General features: G+C 31.9%; 1 protein-coding gene and 1 long non-coding RNA gene across 6 annotated transcripts in view; one reads left to right on the top strand and one right to left on the bottom strand.

Moving 5' to 3' along the window:
• Window positions 1-16366, bottom strand: part of EcR (Ecdysone receptor) — a 431050-nt gene that overhangs the window by 279014 nt on the left and 135670 nt on the right. For all 5 annotated transcript variants that reach the window (XM_088182126.1, XM_088182129.1, XM_088182127.1 and 2 more), the window contains one exon: window positions 3744-3782. The gene's annotated coding sequence lies outside the window, so the exon portion shown is untranslated. The remainder of the gene's footprint in view (window positions 1-3743; window positions 3783-16366) is intronic.
• LOC148236589 (uncharacterized) lies at window positions 7291-14172 on the top strand. Its single transcript, XR_015808970.1, has 2 exons — window positions 7291-11443; window positions 11687-14172. It is a non-coding gene; the product is annotated as an uncharacterized LOC148236589 (long non-coding RNA).

The raw sequence follows: 16366 nt of genomic DNA, 5'->3' as shown, positions 1-16366 counted from the left end.
GTAAAAGTGAAAAAAGTTGCCCGTCTCTCTGACCAATGGCGTTAAACACGCGGCACGCGGGCCGCATCCGGCCCACTTCTTAAAATTAGAAGTTAGTTTTAAGATATTTATTAATTTAAATGATTTAAAACAATATATAGCATATTTTTTTAATTTTGCATCAAATCATACAAGTATATTGTAATTTTGTACACCATTTTCAGTCATTGATATGTATATTAGCTATTTTTACCCTTTTCTACCTACCCTACCAATAGCTATAAATAAAAGAAGGGTAAAATAGCTATTTTTGCACCTTACTTTTTTATTTTTATTTTTTAAATCAGTTACAAAAACAAAAAATTAAATTGAATAGATAAATGTTTTTTTATATTCTGGTTTGACCACTTCTATTTATATTATGGGTTTGGGCTATATTTATTTCCGAGTATTTTCCGTATGTTATAAAGATAGATAGACGTTAAACAATTTTTGTTCTAAATTTCAATTAGTTAATCTGGCCCATCTAAAATGTAACCTCAAAGAATAGTGATTTTTATTGGAAATTATTTAATTGTTCATGGCTTCAGAAAATTGAAATCAAGTTTTCAGTATACAATTTTGACAATTTTTATTCATAAATAAGACAGTATATTAAAATTATTTAAAATGTAAATAGATTATAATTAATATAGTATACAAAATAAATTAAAAAATTCTAAATTTCTCAATATGTATTAGAAAAGTAATAATAATAATAAAATACAAATAATCAACCAAGATGAGAATTGGAGAAGTGAAAGATCGAGTTTTTTTTAATAATCAGCACAACCATAAATTTCTGGCTATTCACCTAAAAGATCTGGGTTTAAATCCCACATGGACCTTAATATAAAAATTCATGAAATATAATATGAATTTTTTAATTTTATTAAATTATTAAAAAAATATTGTATTGAAGAAAAACAATATATACATATGAATAAGAAAAAAAATAATAATAATTGGCAAAAAAATAGACATGAAAATAATGTACATAATACAGCAAGAATTCATCAATTGCAGCCTGTCTTGTGTTCATGAATGTCATTTCAGTTTTTTTCAGGGGGGGGGGCAAAAGTTGGAAAATCAGTGATCGTTTTTTGTTGATATTTCTATTTCATTAAAATTTATAATATTTCATTAAATGATATGCATTTTTCTGACCAAATTCAAAGGGTGCTTGATTAGAATCTACGTCAAAAGCAATAAATTCGTGCCGTCGCAGTAGTAACGCTCGGTTATCTAGCGTGCTTAATAATATTTTTTCAACAATATTACGACTTATAATAAATTATAATCGAATAAAGTACAACTAAACCAAATTTTGACCAATATAAGAGCGCAAAAATCCACGTCAAAAGCAGCAAAACTGTTCCGTCGCAGCGGAAGCGCTTGGTTATTTAACGTTCATATTCAGGCTTTTTATAATAATATTACGATTACAATATGTGTGAATAGAATAAAGCACAACTAAAGCAAAGTGATAATTGTTTTGGCGCCCTCCTATTGACCAAAATTCGGTTTGAATATATTTTAACCAACACTTATATAAGAAGTTCGTATTATTATCATCGGTAAAGATGGCTATCTTATTTTTAAAACATAGTATGATATCAAATATATCATGAGAGATGAGTTGGCTTAGTTTGTATTTTGGACTTAAAACTATAATTTGTTTTTGTTTGTGTTTGAACAACAAATTAACGTTTTGCAACTTTCAAATTAAATTTCATAGACATATTATATTATTATATCCGTTAAATTATATTTTAGCTAATATAAATATATATCAACAGGTGAAAATGTATTTGGATTACACTAGTGAAAATATAACTTTACATCGCATGTAAATAAATAATGTTTTTTTTAGCACTTGCTAGATAAATTATATTTTCACTGGTAAAAATATATATCTACCAGTGAAAATGTGTTCATTGAAATGACATATTTAAAAAATATTTTTGGGATAGGTTCAATACTGTTTTTTAAAGATTTTTAGCTATTTTAATATTTTAATTTTATTAAAATTCATAGTATTAAATAACATCTATTCAAGAGGGGGAGGAAAATTCCCCACCTGCCCCACCATATCTTTTTGTAGATTTGAAATTGAACAAAATCAGCACGGGTATTCAGTGCGAATGTATTCAGGGCTATTGTCATTGCCTACTTGCATAAAATATCACTGTAATCTGGTGATACATAGAGTTAACAATTGGAGCTTATAAAATCTCTATATTATTTAAATTTACTGTCCTAACTAAACGAAATGATTTTTATATATCATATATGTATATATATATATTTGGTTTCTGTTCCTTGAAATTTGTCCCAAATAACCGGCTGTCCCGATAAAACAGTGGTCCAATTAAACGGAATCGAAATTTTGTATATACAGATACAAAATTTTGGATATACTTTCTAACATGCATTGTCACGCAAAGGATTGCGTCATTCTTCCTTTAGAAACTTTGACGAATTCTTAAAACTCGAGATTTGTTTTGCTGTCAATACGCCAAACGGATACGCCGAGATATTGGACCGTAATAAATGTTGAAAAACACAATGTGGGTCAAAAGACTATCTGCCATTAGGCTAGCAATAAAATCTCGACTGTTTTTGTTGTTTTTTCCAGTGCATTGGCATACAGCGGAGCCGTGACCGATAGCACAGAATCAGACAGAGGTCAACACAACCAGTAGAGTCGATAAGAACAGCTCTGATAGGAGGGAGGTAAGAAGGGGGCGGTGGGTGGGGTTAAGGTGACCCCGTTCCACTGTCACTTTCGAATCGGGAGGGGCAGCGCGCCCCACTTTTACATTCGCCGGGCTACCCGTCGTGCGATAATCGAATTTCCTCGCAAACACCACGGACTACGGGGGCACAAAAATACATTCATGTTATGGTATAATAAAATAACGAAGAAAAACAAAGATAATTTCTCGGCCTTTCCACTAGTGGAGCAAATTTAAAAGTGTGCGAATCGCAAATTATCATACATAAAAATGATAATTTGCGGATTAAAAAAGTTATTCGCGAGGTTCGTAGTACATAGTATCTCAGATTAAGATATCGAATAAGTGCTTTTCATGCATACTAAAATCTAAATTATTACCAGAATGTTTGCAAACACATTTTTATACATTCAAATTCCATTTAACTTAAGAACCTCATTTGAGAATGTTCAAATGAGGTTCTTTTTCTCATATAACGACAATACGCACAAATATGTTTTCATTTTCGACTTAAATTGGGACCAAAATTTAAATTAAATAAGAACACGAATCTTGAAATCCTTAAAATATGATCAGAATGAGCTGAAGAGGGGTTGATTGATATGTTCTATGAAGTGGAATACAAATACAGCAATCTTGCAGAATTTTATATAATGCGGCAATAAGCTAAATATGGTTATAATGTTGCATTTTATACGATAAGCCGTCAAATAGGAATAAAATCTAGTGATATTTGAGTTGGAATGCGCAGCATCTGTGATACTGAACGTTCATTCAATACAGGTCGGAGAATTCCATAAATGGGACAAGCATGCCCGCTTCCAAGCGACCTAACCCACTGACTTACTTTACGCAGTTGGCCGGTCAGGTCATTCAGAACTTTTCCAAAGAGATTATAAGACCCAACAGCCATAATGTACGATGTCATGGTATGATATCATGGCAGTATTACATAACATAATAATAATAAAAAAATATAGTTCTCACCTTCGTGTTGAGTTTTGTGAAAGACGAGCAACAGCCGACCTGAAACCAAAAGAAAGACAGCGTTAAAAACGAAAGTCAACACAATCAATGATATATTGCCAAGGTTATATGTGTGTTTATACAGCTCTAATAATACTTAACTGACCGGTGGGTTATGCAACGCTTTCGAAACGAGCGCTTTCGAGAGCGTCGAACCCTGGTTTGATTGACAGAGGTCAGACAGTAAAGCCGAGCTCGTCCATCACAAATGGCCGGTGGAAGTATATTCATAACTCATACAAAACCAGATCGCCTTGATTAAATCATTAGCGTGTGGGGCCACATTATGGCAGTAAATCCTATGCATATGCGCTCAGAATGCAGATATGATAAGGACGGGAAGCGGACCCGACAGGAAGGAAGTTACTCTAATCAAAATAGCGCCATTAATATCATAAACTTAATTATAAAATCATATTTATGTACAAATAAAATTATACAGATGCAGTTAATATCAAGCAGGTTTCATCCGTCCAAAGTAATTTGAAAGATAATATTAAAAACTCACAAATCTAAAGGAATTCCACTTGGTTTGAAAAATAACATATTCTGAAGATTTACAAAAATATTTTCTATATTATTTATAGGCTTTTAATTGATCGTATATTTAAGAAATTTTATAGCTTTCAAGTGATAATCTCTAAAAATATTGCAAAAGCATTTCTCAAACGTAAGGACGATTCAAACTATGTAGTATCATGTAGTACCACAAGGATCGAATCTAGGTCCACTGCCATTTCTTCTATTTATTAATGAAATAAACAGTTGATCATTTATATTTTTGATTATATTCTATCAATTGAAATTTATTTAAATCCATGAATATCATTATTTGTTAATAAAAAATCTACGCACATGTATGTACTTTAAAACATATACTTTTTTCAAAATATGCACACAATGTTAAATTTGTTTCAACTCCTTTGTAAAGATTTCGGCTAAAGCTGAATGACAGCGTTATTGAAGGGATCAAAAAACTACGGCCCGCTGCCGATTTTAATCCGGCCATGAGCTAGTGCTATAACAGAACGACCATCCATCGAGCTAAGGAGTTGCAAGATATGACCGTATGTGGTGCTCCTATTGCTTTGTATTCGATATAAGGTTACGCAGTTATAATTCGACAGCGTTTTCAGTACCCCGTATTTTGTTCTTATTTTTTACTTAGAAGATACTAGTGGACTTCAAAAGTCGTGCTTTTAAATCAAAGTGGAGTGTAAATTATTTCGTTATCTAATTAAAACACAAGATATTATGTTTATTGTGCGATGACATTATGTCATCGCACAATAAACATATACTCGACACGATATTCACAACTTGCAGAAAAGCTTACGATTTTTTTAACACAGTGCATTTTTTTCGCGAAAATATAATTAGGTTGCAATTAAGTCAGTTCATAAGTAGCACCTTTATTAACTGATAAAATAAAGCCATTCACAGTTGGTGAATTAATAAAGTCATGTATGATTGTTGCAGCATTATTTTAATTTATCATTTCGATAAAAACAGATACTAGATTAGAAATACTAGATTAAAAATAGATACTAGAAAAACAGATACTAGTGATTCATAAACTTTTTCAACTCTCAACTCCCTTTTTTAATCTAGGTTTTACAAGGCGCGTGCATTTTGAGAAATATCTAATATTTTGTATAATTAAAGGGTTTATGTAAGAATGTTAACAGTAATTGACAATTTTTATAGTTTTTTAAATCTTGATGCAAGTGCAAAATATATTTAGATTTTTAACTATACAATTTAGAAACTTTCACTATACCTTCAAGTAATAGGGATTAATCTGAAAAGTGATGACATGCTAAAAGGCAAATTCCAAGAAAATATACTAACAAACTTTCTGTCAAATTAAGATCGTATACTTGGGAATTTATATATGTATTTGGCAATAGCAATGTGGACATTTTTAAGTAAATGAAGTACATAAAATAACATTGATGAAATGTTATCTCAAAAAAGGAATAACATTATTTTTATAAGTAAAGTTTGCGATAGATGCAATATTCATTATATATTCTAATAGATAAAATATGTAAATACAACGCTGAACCAAAAAAATAGTTCTTAAAATATACTTACGGCAAACATTTAAAAATCAGAGAAAATCAACGGATTGCCTACACCGCCCCTTACCAACCACAAAAATCTCAATTTACACGCTATATGATTGTACATGATTCATTATTAAACTTCGTTTTAGAGACAGATAAATCGTTTGGCGTTACAAATTATTAAATGGCATTTTGTAAAATTTATTTACGAAACTAGACTGGAAGATTTTTGGATGATACGATGATTTTTTCTTGAAAAAAACAGCTTTAAGGTTTGACAAATTTGTGCTTAGCATAGTAAGAATATCTTAAAAACACTTCGATATGCTTAACTGGTGTTTGTAGAAATGTATATATAATGAAACATTTCTACAAGATTCGGGTTTTGCCCTGGAACATACTCGTGCGTTGCATATCTACTCATCTTTGCAATATCAATTAAACATGTTTATATATACATATGTAATATTCTTTATAAGCTGCAGCACCACCTAGCTCGAGCTTAATTAATATTCATGATATTGCTCTGAGATTACGAAAAGCTAGGAAAATCCAATCTGCGATGTTTGCTACAAATTATTTATAAATAATATTCACTAATTCTGATCTCCTAGACATAATTAAAATTGAAAAACACTAGGCTTCATATTTATTTAAAATAAATTAAGAGCAACGTGACCTAACAGGTTACCCCAATGCGTCACGATGTTGAAAAACCAATACATAGTATTATTTCAATATACAAAATAATATATTATATAAAAAAATATATGGGATTCGAACCAAAGTTTTTCAGGTATCAGTCATTTGGACGTTATCAATGGTGTCAAAACGTTTTCCCTTCAATGCCAACTTAATTTTTGGGAATAGCCAGAAGTGTCAGGGAGCCAGAGCAGGTGAATACGGAGGGTGGCTGAGTACCACGATGCCTGTATTGGCCAAAAATTCGCGTACCATATTCGCATTGTGCAGTATCATGCAACGACCAACTGCCCTGGGCTTGGTATTCTGGTCGAACCAGAAAAGCTAGCGGAAAAATAATCGACGGTCAATATCAGAACCTAAATATACAAAGCACATGCCACAACTAAGAGATAGCGCTACTAGAACCGGAGATATGACTAATATAATTAGTCCTCGCGGATTTGGGGCAGACGGTGTATGTGTTGATTACTTTGATATGGCTTTATATTGTTTTTACATAGAGGCATATTTTTTAAGTAACTGTGGCAGCCGATTTTAGTTGTCTATCCTGGAACTATTCGGTACGGCTGGAAGGATGTGCCAGTCGGCGCTCGCCGAACAGCTTCAAACAAACTTTTGCATTATGTAACATTTAACTGTAAATTAATGTTTAATTGACTTGCATATGCGGTTAGCGTTTAATAATTTAAAGCATTTTTTGACAAAACCAGCTCACTTGTTCTCTGGTAAAAGAGAATATAAAAAACGTGTTTTAAAAATATGACGTAGTGTATTGTCAACATTTAATTTAAAATAAACAAGAAAAAGAAAGATTATTTTTAGACCTTTTTTGTTATTTAATTTCAATGTTTTTAATCATTTAATTGTAAAAAAAATGTTTTTAAAATATGACTTAGTCCACTATCTCAATTTTGATGAGAGAAGTAAGTTTGGAAGTACGTATATTGCATGCAATATTAAGATAAATAATCTAATCAAAATCTGAACCCTTCAAGTAACATCGCAAAAGTTTGTAGAGCTTCACCAGCTCATCTCGCCACAATCTGAGCGCCGAAGAATTTCTACCTTTCACCGCATGATAAATTGGAAAGCTATTGTCGAAGCGTTTCTGATAAAGTGGCAAGTAGGAGGAGGTGCGCGCGTCAATCTTCTGTGGGAACCGAGAACGTGTCCTTGTGCAACGCTGCAGGTATCCCCGCTACTGAACGTGACCGGTAAGTGCTACTTAGCTGGCTATCGAACGTTGTTGAATAGTATCACAATCACCACCGCCTTAATCAAAAGATGTACATACGTAGGTATACCGTCACGTCCATACAGTACCTATTTTTATACACAAAATAACAAATAGGAAATGAGCTGAAATCGAATTTCAAAGAGCGGTATTGTATCGCATTTAAACACCGTTAAGCACTGGTTGACGCGAAAGAATCCATGTGTACCTTCAACATGACATTATTTTCCTATACAAAACGTGATCGCAATAGTAAAACTTAACTAGAAAGAGAAACAATATGTATTTAGTTCTAGGTATACTATGTATACTGATATATTTAAACCTCAGCAAATAAATCATCAGTAACTGTCACCATTAAGTCAAACAGCCGAAAACAATTTCCTTCAAGCATTCTCGAAACTTTTACAATCAACTGTTCAAATTGAACTAGAATGTTTAATTGAGCAGTGGCAAACACGCTCCTTCTATATAATTGATCTGCGGTTCTCGGGCGATCAGCACTTGCCGGAGCAAACTGTACCCTGGCGTTTAATAGGCCAATCAATTAATTACGATGAATCGTAATATGTATGCATCTTTGGCCAGGAATTTTCGCATCGATCGTAAAGACTCGTCGCGAGGCAAAACTACTGCAAAACGGTCGTCAAAACAAACGTGAACACGCCGCCGCACGGCGCAATCGTTCTACATCGGGTCAAATGGCAAAACTGTGGGAAACATTGATCTATGACTAGACAACTATACCTAGGGTTACCAGAGCATATAATTTCATTATATTTGATAATGCATCTTCATCATGTGACTATAATTAAATCAAAAATAATACATGCATTTAAAAAGTATTAACTAAGTCCTAAGCTTATTCTACGATGGGACACTTACAACAAATCCTGAAATTTTGTAAGGTAGGTAGGACCACCCAATTTCAATATTAACGTTTTTGGATTTAAATTTTAAATAAATAAAATTGTTTATATAAGACCACTCTTCGCATGGCATGCGATCGTCGTAGTTTTTCGCACATTCTATATTGTACTGCATCTATTTTTTAATCAGACTGATTATTTAATACACAGTTTTTAACATAGCCATAGACATAACTACTAATAAATGACAAACAAAATGATAAATATAAAACCCTTAATAATTGTGGAAATTCCACAAAATATTAATATTTCCCCGTTCATATTGTGCAGCTGTGGATTTTTTCGATAGATTGTGTTCAATTTTCAAATCGACACGAATAACTGACTAAAGTAATGTATAAAGGTGACATTTTTTCAGCTAATCTAAACCTTTTGGGCGGCAAATAGAATTTAATTAAAATTAAAACCCTAAACTTTTTTTATTGTTTTTTTTTTAAATATTTTGGGTTCCGGAACCTTTCCGAAAATCACGATCGCGCCCTCTTTTGATGCAATTTAGGGCTAAAACGTCCGCACTTCCCGACTTAACAATATCAAAAGGTTAGTATAAAAATAGCATACGGTCAAAATAAAAATATAGGAGGATCATGTAAATTAAAAAAAAACATAACATTTATAGATATAAATAGGCAATAAATTATTTATTTTAGAAGTATCTTACAAAATATATTGCTCGCACCAAAACTGTTATAAAGGTAAGGTGCGAGCGAGAGCTGGTCAGAACCTTGAACACTCCATGAATAACTCTCAACGAAGCTATTTAATTGTATGAAGGACGCGAAGATATACAAGGCGACCATAAATCGGGAATAACGACAGAGCGGCAGTGGAGAGCACGCTTGGCTTGTTGTGTTGACATCTGACTACTCGCGAGAGCAACCAAGCAAATTGTCCATAAAACACCTTGATAATGACCATATATTATTATGCTAACCACCTGTCAACATAAAACTGACCTTTAAGTTAAAATACAAACTAATGAACTGTAATAAACACTGACTGAAAAAAATTATTCTGTCCATCTGTGAAAATAATTCTTACCATTTAATATAAATTCTGATTAGTCCAATTTGAATTTTAGACAGTTAATATAAATTACGACCAATTAATATAAATTTTAACTATCTAATATTTAAAAGTATGTAAATTTTATAATATTACACAGTCACATAGAATAAATAAATTGTTTAGTCTTTATATGATTTGTGGGAAGACCTATAACTTTTGATCTTCTGTTAATGACAAGGGGTCTAATTTCCATCTCTGGACAAATATGCGAACCTTACGTTGTGAATAAGATTTTATGATACATTTTTTATGTAATACAATGAGTTCTGATAAGTTTTGAGTCATCTTACGTCTTAAGCTGCATTGCGCATTCGCTTACTTTAAACACCAATCATAACCCAATCGCTGGACAAATACTCGAATTCCTTCCTGATTACTCGCGGTTTAATTCGGTCGCTGCACTTCAACCGAATAATTTCAGCCGAACCCGAAAAGTCCGGAGAGTGGGTCAACCCTGCTCGACATTGAACCCGGCGAGAGCCAACGGGTGGTGGCGGGGGTGGCATTGGCCTCTTGCGTTGGCCGTTTCGCTTGCCAAGTGTTTAGCCGCATTAAAAATAATGTCCGCCCACGACATGCCATGCTCCCATTTTTTGAACTCCGTTTTATGCAATCGAGGGGATGGGGTGTGGCTGGTTGGGTGCCCTTCGACATTTGCGCTTCGGAAAGAGCAAGTTAAAATGCGATTGTATGCATCTGAACGTTCACCTTTTTGTGTATTCGTAGTAGCCTCCTAAACGTGTTTGACACGCAAACCCTATATTTTCATGATAAACTACAGAGTAAATTATTTATAGACTATTTAATATATATTAAGGTCTATTGGTCGCAATAACCATGAGTGTGTAAAAGTCTAAGTATAATATTCATAAAAAAAATCATACTTCATTTGAACTGAAAGCATTGTTAAAGTGAAGGTGGAGAAAACCTAAAGAAATGAGGTATGTCTGACTGGCTGCCCTTTGACCTTTGAGCTTCGAAAAGAGCACAGTTAACCATGTGATTCTGTATCTAAACGTTTAAAAATCCAACACAATATATGTATGTATATGATTACGATGCATTACAATAAACTATATTATCTAATGGTATCTATACATGGATACGATAATGTTAGAGGCATTCAAAATTAGTTGGTTTGGATGCAAATTAGTACAGTAACAATCGATATAACGGACTAGTGTGGGTGAGGGGGTGTCTGTTAAGGTCGAAAGTCTGTTACATATATAAAAGTAGGTTTTCCGAATGTGTTTTTATAGGAAGAAAATAAACGGCATAATATAATGACAGTGAAGTTTCTATAAATAGATTGAAAATATTATGTGATTTTAAACAATGATAAAAAAAGATTGTGATCTCAATGGAGAACGCATATCTCAAGTGCGTAGGGCGATTAATAAAGACATAGCATGTTGTAAAATACTATATGAAGAAAAGAAAAAGAATAGTGGAAAACAGTTAACTCATGATAACTTTACCAATTATGTGCGAAAGTCGAGGGCCGCCTGTATAAGACTTGATTTCACGGACAAGTTGGGCAGAACAATATTTACAAGCGGTGACATTTGGATTTAAGCATGTATAACATTTACAGGATATTTTTAACAATTTTTACATTTGTCCGTTATATCCGAAGTCCGCTTTATCAAGGTAGTTGTCTTAACCCTTTGAACGCGTTAACAAAAATAATATTTTATTGTTTTTTTTTTTGAAAATGCAAATTTTACCTTGATACTGTGTTTAAATGTTCTGATTTTTTAATTTTTATTCATTTAAAATGATATTTTATGTTTATTCACAAAAAAAAGTTTTTTCTTGAAAAGCATTTTTTTTACTGATTTTTGCGTAAAGAGATAAAAAAATCAATTGGGCGACTATAGTCGCTTTCCGCGTTCAAAGGGTTAATGGGTTTCGCTATAAAAGTATTATTCTCTGCAATGAAAAAATTAATATGCTTTGCAATGCAAATTATGTCCAACCTAATCAATAAAGCAGTGGCGCACTATTACCTAGATAACTTCTTTAAGGGAGGTGATGGGGGAGGGACAGAATTAAACATATATTTTGGATCAGAAGAAAAAATGTGCTATTATCAGCAGAAATTTATAGTGCGTACATTTCTTTTAAACTTTCGCTGTCAGGTCTGATGTACATAGTGTATAATATTTTTATCATAAACATCCAGACCCTTTACAATTCCCTTAAAAATAAAATTATATACCTGATAATTTATAAATGTAATCAGATTTCTAGAATATCTATCTTGCAGTCTGTAAATAGTTAGTTAAATCACATATAACACGACCCTTGTCTAATGAGACATTTGTCTAATGAGTAATTTGCAATGCTGAATTTTTTTCTCTAATGTCAAAGTTAGGGTAGTTAAATTAATATAGTAAAAAAATTAAAAGCGTGTATGGGTGAGAGAATCTTCGTTTTGCGAGGCGAGGACGATTTTAGGATTTCATTGATCTACAATAGACCAGTGGTATAAGTCAGTGAGTAATACCTGAAAAGAACTGGGTTTAAATCCTATATGAACATAAGTTTTAAAATTTATATCGTGTCTTGAAGATCGGAATTAGTGATTATTATGTAATTATGATTCCAATCGATCGTTACAGATTTGGTTTTTCTAGATTTTCCTAATCTCACAGATAATATAATTAAAATAAATCGTGATATCTATTGATTGTAATCTATAAAAATAGCTAAAAAAAATACAGTCGATAATTTTTTTTAAAACAGCAAATTCGAATAACACATATGATTATACTGTCACAACATTTTGAATCTATTCATTTGTTTTGCTTCCAAAATTGTCAAAATCAATTAATTTAAAAAATAATATACTTTCGATAATGGACACAAGCAGTGTTTCTTCTCAAGAAAATTGTCTGCTTTTTCGATAAAATTCATGTAACATTTTTCATTAAACAAAATTAAATTTATACTAACACTTTAAAAGGTTTACAACCCCCACCCTTTTTATAACGCTGCATAAATAGAGGCGGAATCATGCCTAATATGCATACTTCTTGAAAGGTTTAAATAAGGGTTTAGGAATGACAAAAAAATATTAACAATTTTTTAACATTCGAATTCACCTTATTCTTACTTAAGTAATAAAATAAGAAACCATTTTTTTGCAATTTTCTATCACTCTAACCGGCCGGCGGTTTTAACTTTGGTTTGGTGATCAATGAGCCCGCTCCAAAAATAATAAATTACGCATGGAAATCGGCAGAATGCAAAACTATTTATCGCTATTGTTCTTTTTCAATAATTCAATTTTTTGTAAACAATTTGTCTCAAGATAATAATTAACAACCGAATTGGCCTCAAAACTTACAACAATAGGAAAATATTAATTTTGAGCTAAGCTCGAAATTTCAACGGGTAATTAAAGAGAAATTATAGAATCGAAGAAACCAGACATTGATGTCATTAATTAAATATTTGTAAAATCCAGAATCTTTCAAGAAAAATAAAATTGCTTCGCTCAGAAAGCAGCCGTTTTTAAACGCATTCTAGACGCACGTACATTATTTGCATCCACGATCCTCTGCTACCCTTCTCTCTAAATTTAGACTCACCGTCTGGCAATCGGTCGATTGGGAGGGGAATGACTACTACTGAGTCGTACGTAGGAACTGTGTTAATGTTTCGCGCAGGATGCTTTTGTTATTTATAGAGAGCAAGAGAGAGAAGGAAGAAGCTCGGGAGTTTATTTCCACATCTGAACCCCACAGTTTCTTTCAAAATCGCCGTTTCCTGCTTTACACACGAGTACCATAAACTACCAATCTGGCGTTTTTCTCTTATCTACAAATACTCCTTTTCCGCTTCCGAAGAGAAATGGCAATTCGTAATCATGAGAAGGGTCTCGTTTGAAAAGACATTATTTGTTAGTCCTGATTCCTTGCGTCGCAAATTGAGGATCTTACCTATGGCACATTGAATTGAAAATGCAATATATTAATGTTCGATAACTCGCATATATCATAATCTACAAAATACTATTTTACTTTTCGCCAAAGGTCCAATCAGTTAGTTACAAACATGCGATCGTTCAAAATGCTGAACTTTTGAGATCCGTTTACATATGTTTGCCAACATATTTGATTTGATCCAATTTTCCGCAATGTAATGGATTTGCATCGCTATGTTATAGTATCTATATTTCATTCATTATGATGAAAGGATTTCAAATCCATTACGGCAATGATAAAAATACATAAACAAGTATGTATTGCGAATTCACTTTCGCTGAAACGCATTTGAAATGTTAATAAAACGCTATAACATGATAATTGTATGTTATCTTGTAATATAACACTATACGTTATTAATATACTAAATGTGTCACGGATTCAGATTTCGCCAAATGTAATATTGGTTATTTGATATGATATGATTTATCAATGACTGTAGCAAGCCTTTTAATATTGCGATGGTCAAGGCATTGTATAACAAACGTCGTAATATAATATTACAAGGAAGTTCAATGAACCTAATGGTTGTTCTTAATTATAATGTAACACAAAAATATGGTAAACAAGAGATGTGAATGAAATATTATGCATTCATCAACATCAGAAATGCCTATTAACGAGCTAATTATAGTAAACTGTAATCATACTAGTATGAAATATTATGCAAACAAAGGGGACTTTATCGTATTGTATGACTTGCTCAATACATTTTCAGCTTTACAGCTTTAAAGTTGAACACCAATAGAAATGTCTTATTATGATCACCATTGATTATTGAAACCATTAAATAGCATCAATATTGATTATGCATCTATTAAGTTTAGATTAAAATTATACCATATTTTCTCACTAATTTACATTTCATAAAAACTTTAGGTTTAGCTGTTTTAATTTGTGAATGGACTGCAGTTTCAATAATAATAATAACAGCGGAATATCAAGAAAAATACCAATACCGAACCATATGATATTGTCTATAGCCTTATTTTAAATAAGGCTTTAGAGTCTAAAAGTTATTATTTGTCTAAAGTTTAGACAAATAATAACATATGTTTTTACATGTTTAGAGACTACTGCTTACGTTTTTAATAATGAATATTTTCTCAACTACGTATTCGTTAATATTTATAGTAAAATATTCTAAAATCACCAAAAACATACCGCTGCATAATTAAGAACCAAAATGTGCACTTTTCTGTTTTGTGGAATTAACCTACTTATTTTTATGTTCGATAAATAAAATAATACAGAAAAAACACTTTGTGATGTACGAAGTTTCAGAAATTACCCATACTTCCGAGTTAATATTGTGCAGCTGTGGTCTTTCTCAATGACTGATATTGATTTTGTATCTTTAAAATCAATACGAATTTAAAATCATGTCATGTATTTAAAGCAAAAAGATGTGGCTTATATATATATATAGAAAAAAATATGTGAGTTTTCAACCACCTGCGCAATTTATCATTATGGCAATTTCAAGCAAACTAAAAGAAAAACAATGAAAGAGATATCTCGGGACTAAGCAATTGCATTAATGATTGGAATATTTCACGAACCTAGGAATGACGTCCTTGTTTAGAATCTACGCTCGGCTATCTAGCGTTCATATTTATAACAATTTTACGACTTAAAATAAGTGAGGATCGAATGAAGCACAGCTAAGCCGAATTTTGACCAATTCAATTGTTGATCAAAGTATATTCGGTTTGAATATACTTTTATCAACACTCTTATATCAGAAGTTCGTATTATTATCGGTAAGGATAGCTATCATATTTTAACATAGTCTAATATTTTAAAAACATAGTGTGCAGACAAACTATGGAGCAATATACGAGATGCGATGTTTGAGAGTTGAGTTGGCTTAGTTTGTATTTTAGACTTGATCTAATGAAAGTTCTAAAACTTTCATTGGGCATGTTGGGTTTGGTTAATTTGTGTAGGTTATGTTTAGGTTTGAACAGCAAATGGACGTTTCGCAACTGTCAAATTGAGATTCATGGACATTTTAGAGCAGCATATTAGCGCCTATCAGTTAAACTATATTTTCGCTAATTGAAATATATATCCACTGATATAAAATTTGGCCTTCACTAGTGGAAGTATATCTTTACTTAATCACTAATATTTATACATCGCACGTAAATAAATAATGATAAGTATGTAAGCGTATACATATAAATTAGTACTACGTATGGAAAAGTTGAAATCATATAATTTTACTAGCACATGCCAAATAAATTTTATTTTTACTGATAAAAATATATATCTACTGTTAAAAATGTATTTCGATATGATTTCACTGTAATGACATATTTAAAAAAATATTTTCATGATAGATTTTTAGATTTTTTTGAAAGATTACCCAATAATTTCTGGTTATGAATCACAGATTCAGACTTTTCACGGATGGAGGGAGCAAAAGTTGTTTCTTTTTAATATTTTGATTTTATTAAAATGTATAGTTTTTCATTAAATGACATGCATTTTTCTGTCCAAATTTTCACTGCATCAAAGAAGCGATGCAATTGACCCGCCATATCCTCATCTGCATCTCAAACCAGTATTACAAAATATGTGA

The sequence above is a fragment of the Plectrocnemia conspersa genome, unplaced genomic scaffold, assembly GCF_051122295.1.
Source record: "Plectrocnemia conspersa isolate PC_06_02 unplaced genomic scaffold, ASM5112229v1 ptg000003l, whole genome shotgun sequence".
NCBI lineage: Eukaryota > Metazoa > Arthropoda > Insecta > Trichoptera > Polycentropodidae > Plectrocnemia > Plectrocnemia conspersa.
Note: the sequence above shows the minus strand (reverse complement) of the source record. Positions and strands in the feature narration are given on the sequence as shown.